The following is a 14,129-nucleotide window of genomic DNA, read 5'->3' as shown; positions in this document are numbered from 1 at the left end:
GCTGTGGTCCGTCCAATGGAGAGCTATGGTGTGGTTGAAGGAGATGTGTTTGCTGGAGGTGAAGATAGGGTCGAGCGTGTGTCCGGCTAGGTGGATGGGGGTGTCAACAAGTTGTTTGAGTCCGAGGTTGGTCAGGTTGTCCAAAAGGGTGGTGGTGTTGTAGTCGTTTTTCTTTTCTAGGTGGAAGTTGAGGTCTCCCAGTAGAATGTAGTTTTCGGAGGTGAGGGCATGTGGGCTAATGAAATCAGTGATGTCTTCGTTGAATTGTGTGCGGGTTCCTGGTGGTCTGTAGATGAGGGTGCCTCCAAGTGTGGTCCTGGGGTCAGTGTGGATCTGGAAGTGAAGGTGTTCGGCGGTCGTGAGGTTGTCGTCAGAGCTGGTCGTGATTCGGATGGTGTTCTTATGGACGATGGCGATGCCTCCTCCTGTTTGGTTGGTACGGTCTTTTCGGATGATCTTGTAGGCGGCTGGGATGGCGATGTCGGGTGCTGATGAGGCGTTCATCCAGGTTTCTGTGAGGAAGGCGACGTCCGGTGATGAAGTGTCGAGTAAGTCCCAGAGTTCAGTGGCGTGTCTGTGGATCGAGCGGGTGTTCAGCAGGATGCACTTCCGGTGGTTAGAGTCGGAGCTGTGTTTGGAGGAAGTGGAATTGGTGTGGGTTCTGATGCAGGTGAACTTGCGGGAGTGGCAGGCGAATGGTCCATGGGTGTGTCCTGGGGTAGCTTCGCAGCATTGAGGTGTGCGTCCGGGGTTAAGGGCAAAGAGGGTAGCGGCGTCGTACGTTATGCGGGCGGAGTGGGTATTGCGAGTACCAGGGGGTCTGGCGCTGGGCGCGGTCCAGGCGCGGACGGGCGTTGACAGGCTTACCTTTAGCGCACCTTCAGCGCGCGACCGGTGCGCGTGAACACTGGCGCAGATGCATCTGTCATAAGTGGATAGTGGAGGGGGGAGGGGCGGAAATCCGGTCAGGTAGGCACAACAATAACAACAAAATGGCAGCGAGCCAAAGCGGGCACAAACAGAAACAACGCAATGCAATTTTAACAATCAGACGCAGAAGAAAACAGCAGGCAGCACAGCACAACTGTAAAAGCGCACTTTGGCAATCTAGCGCTACGATGTGTTCAGCCAAGCAAAATAAATTAGGCAACAATCTGGCAATCTAGCGCTGCGGTCTCAATCGTATAAATCAATATTGCAGAGGCGCTTGTGTGTGCAAGGCGAGGTAGCGGGATGCAGTCAGGCTGTAAGCGCTACGATACCAGGCAGTCAAGGCAGGGCCGGGAGCAGTGTGCGGAGTGGCCGCTTCTGAAAGGATCAGGGCGGTCACAGCGCAGCTGAGGGAGCGCAGGGCCTACAGTATCAGTGGGAGGGAGGGGCAGCTGGGGTGCGGGGCGGAAATCCGGTCAGGTAGGCACAACAATAACAGCAAAAAGCGGGCACAAACAGAAACAACGCAATGCAATTTTAACAATCAGACACAGAAGAAAACAGCAGGCAGCACAGCACAACTGTAAAAGCGCACTTTGGCAATTTAGCGCTACGATGTGTTCAGCCAAGCAGAATAAATTAGGCGGCAATCTAGCGCTGCGGTCTCAATCGTATAAATCAATATTGCAGAGGCGCTTGTGTGTGCAAGGCGAGGTAGCGGGATGCAGTCAGGCTGTACGCGCTACGATACCAGGCAGTCAAGGCAGGGCCGGGAGCAGTGGCGGAGCGGCCGCGTCTGAAAGGATCAGGGCGGTCACAGCGCAGCTGAGGGAGCGTAGGGCCTACAGTATCAGTGGGAGGGAGGGGCAGCTGGGAGGCGGGTGCGGGGCGGAAATCCGGTCAGGTAGGCACAACAATAACAACAAAATGGCAGCGAGCCAAAGCGGGCACAAACAGAAACAACGCAATGCAATTTTAACAATCAGACGCAGAAGAAAACAGCAGGCAGCACAGCACAACTGTAAATGCGCACTTTGGCAATCTAGCGCTACGATGTGTTCAGCCAAGCAAAATAAATTAGGCAACAATCTGGCAATCTAGCGCTGCGGTCTCAATCGTATAAATCAATATTGCAGAGGCGCTTGTGTGTGCAAGGCGAGGTAGCGGGATGCAGTCAGGCTGTAAGCGCTACGATACCAGGCAGTCAAGGCAGGGCCGGGAGCAGTGTGCGGAGCGGCCGCGTCTGAAAGGATGAGTGCAGAGTAGTGAGTGCAGAGTAGTGAGTGCAGAGTAGTGAGTGCAGAGTGCAGAGTAGTGAGTGCAGAGTGCAGAGTAGTGAGTGCAGAGTGCAGAGTAGTGAGTGCAGAGTAGTGAGTGCAGAGTAGTGAGTGCAGAGTAGTGAGTGCAGAGTAGTGAGTGCAGAGTAGTGAGTGCAGAGTAGTGAGTGCAGAGTAGTGAGTGCAGAGTAGTGAGTGCAGAGTAGTGAGTGCAGAGTAGTGAGTGCAGAGTAGTGAGTGCAGAGTAGTGAGTGCAGAGTAGTGAGTGCAGAGTAGTGAGTGCAGAGTAGTGAGTGCAGAGTAGTGAGTGCAGAGTAGTGAGTGCAGAGTAGTGAGTGCAGAGTAGTGAGTGCAGAGTAGTGAGTGCAGAGTGGTGAGTGCAGAGTGGTGAGTGCAGAGTGGTGAGTGCAGAGTAGTGAGTGCAGAGTAGTGAGTGCAGAGTAGTGAGTAGTGAGTGCAGCGTAGTGAGTAGTGAGTGCAGAGTAGTGAGTGCAGAGTAGTGAGTGCAGAGTAGTGAGTGCAGAGTAGTGAGTGCAGAGTAGTGAGTGCAGAGTAGTGAGTGCAGAGTAGTGAGTGCACAGTAGTGAGTGCACAGTAGTGAGTGCACAGTAGTGAGTGCAGAGTAGTGAGTAGTGAGTGCAGAGTAGTGAGTGCAGAGTAGTGAGTGCACAGTATTGAGTGCACAGTATTGAGTGCACAGTATTGAGTGCACAGTAGTGAGTGCACAGTAGTGAGTGGTGAGTGCAGAGTAGTGAGTGCAGAGTAGTGAGTGCAGAGTAGTGAGTGCAGAGTAGTGAGTGCAGAGTAGTGAGTGCAGAGTAGTGAGTGCAGAGTAGTGAGTAGTGAGTGCAGAGTAGTGAGTAGTGAGTGCAGAGTAGTGAGTAGTGAGTGCAGAGTAGTGAGTAGTGAGTGCAGAGTAGTGAGCAGTGAGTGCAGAGTAGTGAGTAGTGAGTGCAGAGTAGTGAGTGCAGAGTAGTGAGTGTGAGTGCCGAGTAGTGAGTGCAGAATAGTGAGTGCAGAGTAGTGAGTGCAGAGTAGTGAGTGCAGAGTAGTGAGTGCAGAGTAGTGAGTGCAGAGTAGTGAGTGCAGGGTGCAGAGTAGTGAGTGCAGAGTAGTGAGTAGTGAGTGCAGAGTAGTGAGTGCAGAGTAGTGAGTGCAGAGTAGTGAGTGCAGAGTAGTGAGTAGTGAGTGCAGAGTAGTGTGTGCAGAGTAGTGAGTAGTGAGTGCAGAGTAGTGAGTAGTGAGTGCAGAGTAGTGAGTGCAGAGTAGTGAGTGAGCGTGCAGGGTGAGCAGTGTGTGAGCGTGCAGGGTGAGCAGTGTGTGAGCGTGCAGGGTGAGCAGTGTGTGAGCGTGCAGGGTGAGCAGTGTGTGAGTGTGCAGGGTGAACAGTGTGTGAGCATGCAGGGTGAACAGTGTGTGAGCGTGCAGGGTGAACAGTGTGCGAGTGTGCAGGGTGAACAATTCCAATCCAAACCACATAATTCCATTACACACCACATGCATACACTCCATAACACATGGCTAAAAGACATTGCCATTTACAATGCCATTAGCTCTAACTCAAATAAATCCGAGACCTATTGCATTTCCAATGCTTGTTTAACTTGTCTCTAGTTCATAGCAAATCTTACTGTTACTAATTCAAATTGTGTTATCTTTGGCTTATTTGCAATGCAAACTTTATCTCAATAAATTGCTATAACAAGCTGCAAATCTGCTACGTAAGCCCATTCATTTGCTAATTATTTTCCACAATTGGTTGCTAGACCATAAAGTGGAGTTTTCAGGATTTTGAATACTTTCTTGTTTGAAGATGTTACTCTCTCCTGTTCACCCCACTCCTGTACTAAGGTTATGAGTGACCTGGCACCCGCCTTTCAGAAGTTCTTGCATCTTTCAAGTCTGGCCTGGCACTGGTGCGTCCCAGCCTGGCACACACCGTGTGATGATCTCCGCACATCCTTCTAGACCCCAGCTCACAACTGTTTGCAGTGTCACTCACCCCTCACCTCCCTGGCACTCACTCTTCACACCTCAGGCCTGGCAGTCAATCCTCGCACCTGGCACTCACCCTTCTCCCTCTCTGGCACTCAGCATAGACTCTCTGTGGCACTCCACTGTCACCTCCCTGACACTCACCCTCGACCCTCCTGGTACTCATACTTCCCCTCCCTGGCACATATCCTTCACCTCCCCGACACTCACCCATGTCCCTCCTGGCATTCACTACTCACCCCCTTGGCACTCACCCTTCATCTCCATGGCACTAGCCCTTCATCCCCCTGGCTTGGCAGCTACCCTTCACCCCTTTGTGGTAAATAAAATTTACCAGACTATTTTTCTATACATTAAATGACAATAAAGGATAGCTCAATAAATGAGAGGCAGAGTCCGTGGTATCTGAGCCATACGGGCTTTAATTAAGGTTCTCGAGAACCGGGACATCAAGTTCCATCACCACTAAGGTTCAGGAAGGGACATTCAACGTTTATTAACATCACACATTATATATAGTAAAACAGTATAATTGAAATGAATACAGTAGGCGTAACAAGTGAAAAGAGAAAGATAAGAACACATGTGCGTAACAGGAGGCGTGTAAGAGGGCGTACACGTAGGCGTGTATTGGAAACGTCACAGAAGTGTCATAAGTGGGTGGATGCATAATGAAATTCTGCAGGGTCAGCAGAAACCTTTGGCATGGGTGCGTGCGCAACTAAGCATGACGTGGTATAGACGTGTAACTGGGGAGAACTGGGGGCTTGACTTTTAGCACTAGTAGAGGAGTCTGGTGTCTGGGATGTCAGAACGACTTGCACCTACAGCATATCTGGTATCTCATGTTTGGAGGATGTATTGTCTGAAGTAAAAGGTCTCTCGGGCAGAGGCCGTTCAATACTGAATGCTAGTGCGTGCATACGTGTCTTGGTGCAATGCGCGGGGCCATGGGCCTACCATGGTAACGGGTTCTGTAAATCACTTGCAAGGAGGACAGGAAGGCCGGGCCCTTTGCTCTGCAGCCGGGATTATGTTTACCTATTTCACTAGACTGGAATGTGTTTTTGAGGAGGCTGAGCAGATAACTGTAGGCAAAATACTGTCTTGGCAGGCAGGCCACGCAGAGCCGGGCACCGCTTCGCCGGGCAGGAAGTAAGGTAGAGGTCAGGGATGCATACCTAAACTGCAGCTTTCAGAGACAGAAGTGACTCGGAGCCTCAATTAAGGGCCTAGCTCGACTAAGCCAGAAAACATGGAAAAACGTGTGTTTCGCGTTATTTAAAAGTGCACCATGTAAAGACGTTGGCACCATAGGCCTAGAAGCCAAATTAACGTGTTTTTCTTGGAGGACTGAATAACTGACATGTTAACGTTGGACGCAAATGCATATGCGTCTTCATGGCATGCACAGAAAGGAAGTTACACGACATACATGGAACATGGGTGCATGGATAGGGTGCGAGTGGGGGACACATTGATTACCTAAAAATTTCTATTTCCTCATTCCCTCCTTGGCCCCTACTACACCCTTTAGGATATGTCTATTTTCATGAGACTATCTATCTGTTCATATAGCATCATTTGTTCATCTTTTTTCATTCGGGAACGGGAACGTGAACTTGGACGGGGAATACAAGCTGTGGCGCACAAGCCGCAAATCGCTGGCCCACATTGCAGACAGAGACAACAACTGAATACTATGAGCAGTATTATTCCTAGGAATTACAATACTTTCCATCCCCAGGCGGATATCACACTCCAGAGCCAACCGGACCAGGTCCAGGTGCCAGGATTCTGGTGTATCAGGTGAGCTATCTCATGAAGCCTTGTTATCGCTTTATACACAGATGGCGCTTAATTAGGAATGAAAATACAACTGGATCCGATGACTTTACAAGCCCCGCCCCTATCGGCCAGGATGACGTCAAGGACAAGGCGATTTTGAAGAACAACAAGTCTCATAGCAGACTGTTCCTCAGTCAGGTTACCTAAAGCAAAAGTAGTTTCGTTCACTACTGCTTCAAGAGTTCTGGTCAATCTTCGTATTATCTTACTATTCTGGACGGGACCTATGAACCAGAAGTATCCTTTAATATAATCCTTATACTGGTCCCATGCTGATTCAGAATAATCAATGACAGGAGGAAGGTCTCTCTTATGTCTTACATGTACAAGGTGTGGATTTCGATGGTAATCAGGTGGGGCTAGGAAAACAGGTGGCAATAGGAACGTGATATAACACGTTCCATCCCAATCTAATGGCAGACGTACATAAGCTGTCTGACCACATATAAAATAAGAATGGCGGGAGGCTTTGAAAGTGGACTTTCCTTTATCACTGAATTCGACCACAGTATTACAATCACTGTGTCCTAGATGTACTGAACCATGCTTTCTGACGCATAATTCGCCTTTCACTGGTAAAACTGTAATAAACGGCAAGTCCGAATTAGTCTCGGATTGAACGTTCAGAATCATGAGGTTAAGTGTAAAATTACCTAATCCATACACTTCATTTTCTAGATCGGTCCCTGTCCTTTGGGGAAGACCTTCCTTGTCTGGGAAACATATTTTATTCATAACTGTATTCAGGTTCCCCCATATCCAATTGCTTCGGGAAACTGTGGACTTACTGTCTAGGGAGGACATTAAAGTAAACCATGCACCACACGAACCATTATGCGTAAACGGATAAGGAAAGAGGGGCAGAGCTCCCTTGTATTTCTGATAGGGTGGGAGTCGGCCACATACCCAGCAATTTGTGGCATTGCTGGTCTGGTGAGAATGGTGTAACATACGGATAAAAGTGTTGTTGCGCATTGCTAATCGATAGGACAGCTCGTGAGGGGGCAGGTCACTGAAAGTGTGCTCTACAGTGTCATTAGAGGAAGTATGTACATGAGAACCAAGAGGAAAGAAAACATGTAGCATTAAACTTATGCATATGATCGTAAGACTCAGAAGAAACATAAAAATCAAAGTAATGACGCATCTGCTGTGCAGGATTTTGCAATATTTTTCTCTCTTTTCAATTCGCCTATCTCTCTGACTACTTGGGTCTATCTTATACATGTCAGAAACCTGTCTAACCACTTCACCCGAGGGAGACTTAAACAATTAAACGCTGTCTGACTTACTAGACCTCAACTTGGCTCGGTACTCCTGTTGTGGAGTTTTCTCTAACAGGGGGAGTTTAGAGTCTGTAGCGGGGCAGTCCTTGAGAACAGTCTTTGGACACAGTCCATGAAATCTTTTAATGTGGCTGGAATGTAGCCACCCTTTCCGGCCTTCGATCTTCACAGCGGTCCTCGTCGTCATCAACACCAGTTTGGGTTCCTTCCACCTGGGCTCCAGAGGGCTCGATCGGTCAAAGTTGCGGACCAACACCAGGTCTCCGGGAACGATTTCATGCGGTTTCACCTGGGTGTTGTCCGGGAAGGCAGCCGCGACCTGTGAACGACAAGATAGTAGTGCAGACATCAATGAAGCCAAGTAATCTGTCAGCATAGTACTTTCAACATCTGTGATCTTACGGGGCATAGGCGTACCCCACATGTTTGGGGGACGGCCGAAGACTACTTCATAGGGGGACAGTCCAGTTCTGGAATGGGCTACCATACGCATATAAAAGAGGGCAACCGGCAGGGCTACCATCCAATCTACTCCTTTTTCTGCACAGACCTTCGCTAACCGTGTTTTCCGGGTTTGATTATGTCTCTCAACGAGACCAGCGGCTTCGGGGTGTCGTACGCAGTAGAATTTCCACTGGTACCCTAACAGGAGAGATACCTGTTTCATGAGTTCGGACGAGAATGGCTGTCCATTATCTGAGTACACGACACGGGGCAAGCCGTATCGCGGGAAGAATTCACGGACCAACTGTTTGGCAGTGGTCACGGCAGTATAATCTGGGACTGGGTAAGTTTCTGTCCATCGGGAAAGGGCACATACAACTACGAGGACATACTTGAATCCTCGGCATCTGTCCATCTGGATATAATCCATCTGGAGGACTTCAAAAGGATGGTCAGGAGGATGAAATCCACCTTGTTCCACGGGGATACCTTTGCCTGGATTGAACTGACAACAGATCATGCAGGTACGCACTTTCAGTTTTGCTGCTGCACGTAAATGCTTGTTGAACCAAAGCTTCTGAATGCTGTCTAACATGGCTTTCTCTCCTAAGTGTGCTGGACTATGTGCTGTGTTAATGATAACTTGAACCATAGAGTCGGGGAGGAACCATGTGGCTCTTCCCTTCGTCATCCATCCCTGATCTGTCTGGATCCCTCCTTGTTCAGTCCATTTCTTGATTTCATCTGGGGTTGCATGTGTCTGTATGTCGCGTACATCTAGTGTGGGATCCTTAACTGTCATACAATGTGTCGGCGAAGTTACTTCAGTCTTCGTCGCGTCAGTCGGAAATGTCTGTTTGAGTATGAGCTGTGAGTTTAGCTGTTCGATCTGCCAGATCGTTACCCTGGGAAATAGTGTCGGTGACTTTAGTATGCGCTTTGCACTTCATGATAGCAATGGATGCGGGTAAGTGTATTGCTTCTAACAGGGCTTGAATGAGGGGACCATGTTGTATCTTAGCGCCGTGAGAAGTTAAAAAACCTCTTTCTTGCCAGAGAATACCGAAGTCGTGAACGACTCCGAATGCGTACTGTGAATCTGTGTATATGTTTACTTTCTTGTTCTTGGCTCATATGCAGGCTTGGGTCAGAGCGATGAGCTCTGCTGCTTGGGCAGACAATGTGTCAATACAATGTGTTTCTATGACTTCAGTTTCAGTGGTCACTGCATATGCGGCTACTAACTCTCCTGTGCTTGTTCTCATACATGAACCATCCACGTAAAGTGTCAGGTCTGGATCGGGTAATGCAATGTCTGTCAAGTCTTGTCTGGGCTTCGTCACGGTATTAATGACTTCCACGCAGTCATGTGGTGTAGGGTCTGCTGTAATCGAGGGTAACAGTGTAGCGGGGTTTAGTATGTTGCAACGTCTGATTTCTATGTGTGGTTGGAACAGTGTCAGTTCATAGCCTGTCAGTCGTGCTATGGTCAAGTGCTGAGTCTGGGTTCGGTTCAGAAGAACTTTCACGGAGTGTGGAACTTGTACTGTCAGAGGATGTCCTAACACTATCGAGTCGCTTTGTCTGATAGCTAGAGCTGTTGCTGCAACTGATTTTAGGCACGCAGGCAGAGCCTGGGCTACTGGATCCAATGTACTAGAAAAATAAGCACAAGGCTTGTGTTTCCCTGCTTGATCCTGTGTGAGAACAGATAAAGCTGTGCCATCGCGTTCTGTAACAAAAAGTGTAAAAGGTTTACTGTAAAATGGTGTCGCTAAAACTGGTGCTTGACATAAAGCTTTCTTCAGGTCATCAAAAGCTTGTGTATGTTCCGGAGTCCAAGGGAGGACAGTCGAAGTCGCTGCCTCCTGTGTTGTCAACTGTATGAGTGGCTTGGCTAGATATGCATACTGAGGAATCCATTGTCTACAGTACGAAGTGAGGCCAATGAAAGCCCGTACTTCCTTTTGTGTCTTGGGTTGTGGCAGATGTGCAATTAACTGAATGCGATCAGGTGTCAACTGTCTACCCCTCTTGGACAGCAAGTGTCCAAGGTATACCACTTGCTGGGCACAGAATTGTAGCTTCGAAGGGGACACTTTATGTCCCTTTTCGGCCAGGAAATACAAGACTGTCAGTGATGCACGTTCGCAGTCACGTTCGGTCCGTGCTGTGATTAACAGATCATCAACATATTGCAGTAGGGCAGTGTCAGTAGGCATGTGAATACAGTCTAGTTGTCGTTTCAGTGCTTGGCTGTAAATACTAGGATTTTCTGTGAACCCTTGAGGTGCCCGTGCAAATTTGAAGCTTCGGCCATTTAAACAGAATCCGAAAAGATACTGGCTTTCCGGATGAATGGGGACACTAAAGAAGGCGTTCTTGAGATCTATAACGGTAAAGAACGCTGCTTCGTAATCAATGGCAGTCAATAGGGAAGAGATGTCTGGGACCACTGGGTACAGGGGTATTATGCATTTATTTAGTTCTCGAAGGTCGATCACCAGTCTGTAGAACGGTGGTGCTTTTGGGTCAGTGCGTTTAAGAATCGGAATGATTGGAGAATTACATACATTGGAGTCAGTTTCTACAACCACTCCTTGTGCAATGAGTTCGTCAATGATTTTCAGTAAGGCGGCTACAGCCTCAGGTGGCAACTTGTATTGTCGGATTCGGGGCAGTACAACACCTTGTTTGAGAGTGACACGATATGGGGTAATATGCATACAACCTACATCAGTTGGACCTTGAGCCCATAAATGCTGTGGTACATTCTGCAATCTTGGATCAAAATCTCTCAACACATAATGTCCTTTAAAATCACGTAAAAACAATCTCACTCCTTCCGGAGAAGGACATATCACTGCTCCTAGTGCTTTCAATGTTTTAATACCAAGCAAGTTTTCAGGACATGATTTCGTAAGTAACAAGTCTGTAGTACGAGACAATGGACCAACTTCTAGTGGAACTGGCTTTGACACTTCGTTAACAATAGGCTTTCCTAAAAATCCAAGGGAAACATTCTGTGAGCCTGAGAGGGGAGCCCCTGGAACCTCGTCATGACTGATGGTAGTTCTGCTCGCCCCTGTGTCAATCAAAAATTTTCTGTCTTTCCCTAATACCTGACTATGTACATAGGGACCCTCTTGATCTACAGGAACCTCGATAAGGGGCAAGCCAACCTCCCTCTCTAGGCTGTTTCATGAATACTGCTGATAATCGGGGTAATCTGACTGTGCATACTGGTACATTTGTTGCGTGACATGTTGTGTGGCAGCAATAGGCTGGGGCTGTGGTACTGCTACTGTCTGTTGGGCATTCTGTGGAGGTTGCGTGTTTTGCGGAATATTCTGTGGAACATGTTCTGGTCTAGGTGGACGCAGTCTTTCTTTCGTCCTGCCTGTAGCAATATTGTATTTTAGAACGGTACATTTGTTTATATAGTGACCTGGCTGTTTACAGTAGTTGCAATTCCCTTTAACAGGAGCTGCAGGATGACTAGTCTGTGTCGTACCCCTCTTCTGACCATCTGCTGGGACGGACTGGGCAACTAGTACTTTCATTTTCGTGTCTTTCATACGCCTCTGTTCATGTTCGTGTTCCTCTCTGATTCGGTTCTGGTGGTACTGTAACATTTGTAGCATTTGGGAAGGGGTATTAGCTTGCCATGTACTCTCGACTTTCAGTACTCTATTTTTAACCTGGGGTAAGGAATTCTCGACTAGTTTGGTCACAAAAAGATGTGGATAAGATTAACTACTTGTTTTCAGGCCGCTATTAATAATGAAACATTTCTCGAATCTGGAATAAAAATCACTAGTGTCTTGTTTTTGTTCGCAGGCTGGGATTGCATCCCAGTCTTCCTTTTTAACTGTCAATAACCTAGGCAAGACCTGTACTAATAATCCTGGTAATGCTTTGGCTTTGTCCCCAAGACCTGTACCTGGGACTCGCCCATTTTCTTCGGTTTCTAATTCTGCCCAAATAATCTTTTTATCTCCCACCTCCCATTCTTTTTCTTTAAGTTTTTCGTAAATGCCGGCTGGCAACAATACCTTTAACATTTTAAGAATATTGTGATACGTATAATCCCCCATGAGTAGCATGTCTTTCAATTCACGGTGAAATCCTGCTGGATCTTTGTCATGACACGGCACTAATTTTTTCATTTCCAATAATTCCATTTTGGTCAAGGGGGTGTATACGAATACTCGTTCTAGCTCTCCTCCTGTGGTCCGGACGGGATGAACTTCTCGTAAGGGATTCTGTCTGTCCATGTAAAATGGTTTCCTTACTGGGGGTGGAACAGGAACGAAATGTGGAGTCAGGAAAGTTCTGTATTTATGGCGTTGTTCTAGGATGATGTTAATTAAATCGGTACCTAGGCCTCTCCATCTTTTTAGGAGTAATTCTTCCAATATATTATATAGGGGGCCTGGATCAGAATGCTGACTTTCATACAGTGTAATGAGGTGTTGGATCATGTACATACCAGCTAATCGCTGTTCGTCTGGGGAAAGATTAAAAAATGTTTGCGCTACTATGTCATCTTTATATATACTAGTATTGCCAGCCCATTGGACTGCTGACCGGGCCAGTTCCTGTTCAGGCATGGTACTAAGTTCACTGTAACCTATTCGTTCTTTCAGTATTTTATCAGTGGCTTGGAATAGATGTTCAAGAGAACATTGTTCTGGTATGGGAGAAAGAAAACGTTTCTGGTTTTCTGGACGTACGGGTCTGTCAAAGGGTCTCGCCCTACCTACATATGCTATTCTATCTGCACTCGCAGCGTCTATATCATCGTCTTCTGAGACTTCATCATCCGCTTTCTCGGTTTCTCTCACTGCTTTCTCCTTTGCGTGTATGTCTAGAATTTCTTTACGAATCTTTTTGTACATGGAATCTATACAAGCTTGTTTACTATGTTTTCCATCAGCTATGTTGTCACTCCATTTAATCAGGAGTTTCATTTCTTCTTTGTCTTTACCTGGCTGGTCTTGTTCCCTAATCAAGCAATTTATCAAAAACTGTAGGATCATACCTTGAGTCTCCACCTTTCTGTGTGCCATGGCCTCGTGAATACTTTCTGGTTTCTCCCCTGTTCTAATAAAATGATATATGTTGTTTAGATGTTTAGTCATGTCTGGTAAAATAGTCAAATAGTTTGTAACACGTCGTATCCGTAATGAATATAATATCATCTGGTCTTCGCCTGGTACCGGATCATATCTACAATCTGTAATGTACTGTCTAAGGGCTGCGTACGTAGCTACTTTTGGTGTACGTTGTAATGCTGCTTCTCTGAGTGTGGTTCGTTTTATTTGAGGCGGGGTGACGGGAGTACCTCCTACTGCTCCCCCTGAAGCGGGATCGTCGACTATTACTGGCTGTGCTGTCACTGGTGGCAGTGTAGGCGGTAAAATAGGTGCAGGTAATGCAGATAATGCGGGTTGGCCCTGCGTTGCAGGTGGTTTAAAAGGATTACTAGGACCAGTGGCCGGAACAGTGGCAGATGAGACAGTGGGAGGGGTCGTGTCATCAACGGGAATGTGAACAGGGTTGGGAGGATGAGCATTTGGAGGAGGATTTCTGTTTGCATATTCTGGGACAGTGTCATCTAAATACGAAGAAAGGAAAATCTCCGCGGCGGTCTGTTTGTGACGTAATTTAGTCGGGACCAATGGTGGCGGCAAGTTTCGGGGTACTTCCGGGGTCGCTTTGGGCAGGCCCTCAGCGAGAACAGGATACATGCCTGTAATAAGGGCATTTCTTTGTCTGTCTAATTGTTCTGCTCTAACTCGTTCTCCTTCTTCTAGTAACTCTCTTTCTTTAGCTTTTTCAGATTCTTCTCTACTTTTCTCTGCTTTCCTGATTTCTTTCTCTGTTCTTCTATGCGCTTCTTTACGCCACAATTCTATGGCATCTTTCTGGGATTGTCTGGCTTTCTTTTTCCATAGTGCTTCTTCTACTCTCATGATGCATTCAGCATCCCATGTCCCAGAGACAGGCCATCTATACTTCTCATCCAGATCCCTAGTATAGTCAACCCACAAGTCTAAGTACAGTATGGCATCTAAGCCATGCTTGTGGTACATAAAATGTCCTGGAGTGTCCCTAGGCGGGACGGGAACTGCTTCTTCAAGTATCCCTTTCCTAGTTCCTGACGTAATTTCGAGAACAGTGGCATTTTTGAACTTACTTGAACGTGAATACAATAAACACAGTAATGAATGGCAAACAATCATTCATACCACGACATTAAACACATTAAAACATTTCAGACTGATATTACCTGGTACATAGAAGACACAAATTCTGAAAATCTCGAGAAACAATACTAGAATAC

The 14,129-nt window shown here is 47.2% G+C and overlaps 1 protein-coding gene across 3 annotated transcripts in view; it reads right to left on the bottom strand.

Moving 5' to 3' along the window:
* LOC147668909 (uncharacterized) overlaps positions 1-14,129 on the bottom strand; it is a 275,754-nt gene that overhangs the window by 228,397 nt on the left and 33,228 nt on the right. The window lies entirely within an intron of this gene.

Source organism: Lissotriton vulgaris, unplaced genomic scaffold (assembly GCF_964263255.1).
Source record: "Lissotriton vulgaris unplaced genomic scaffold, aLisVul1.2 SCAFFOLD_907, whole genome shotgun sequence".
Taxonomy (NCBI): Eukaryota; Metazoa; Chordata; class Amphibia; order Caudata; family Salamandridae; genus Lissotriton; species Lissotriton vulgaris.
The sequence above is the reverse complement of the archived record's forward strand: the minus strand, read 5'-3'. Positions and strand labels throughout refer to the sequence as shown.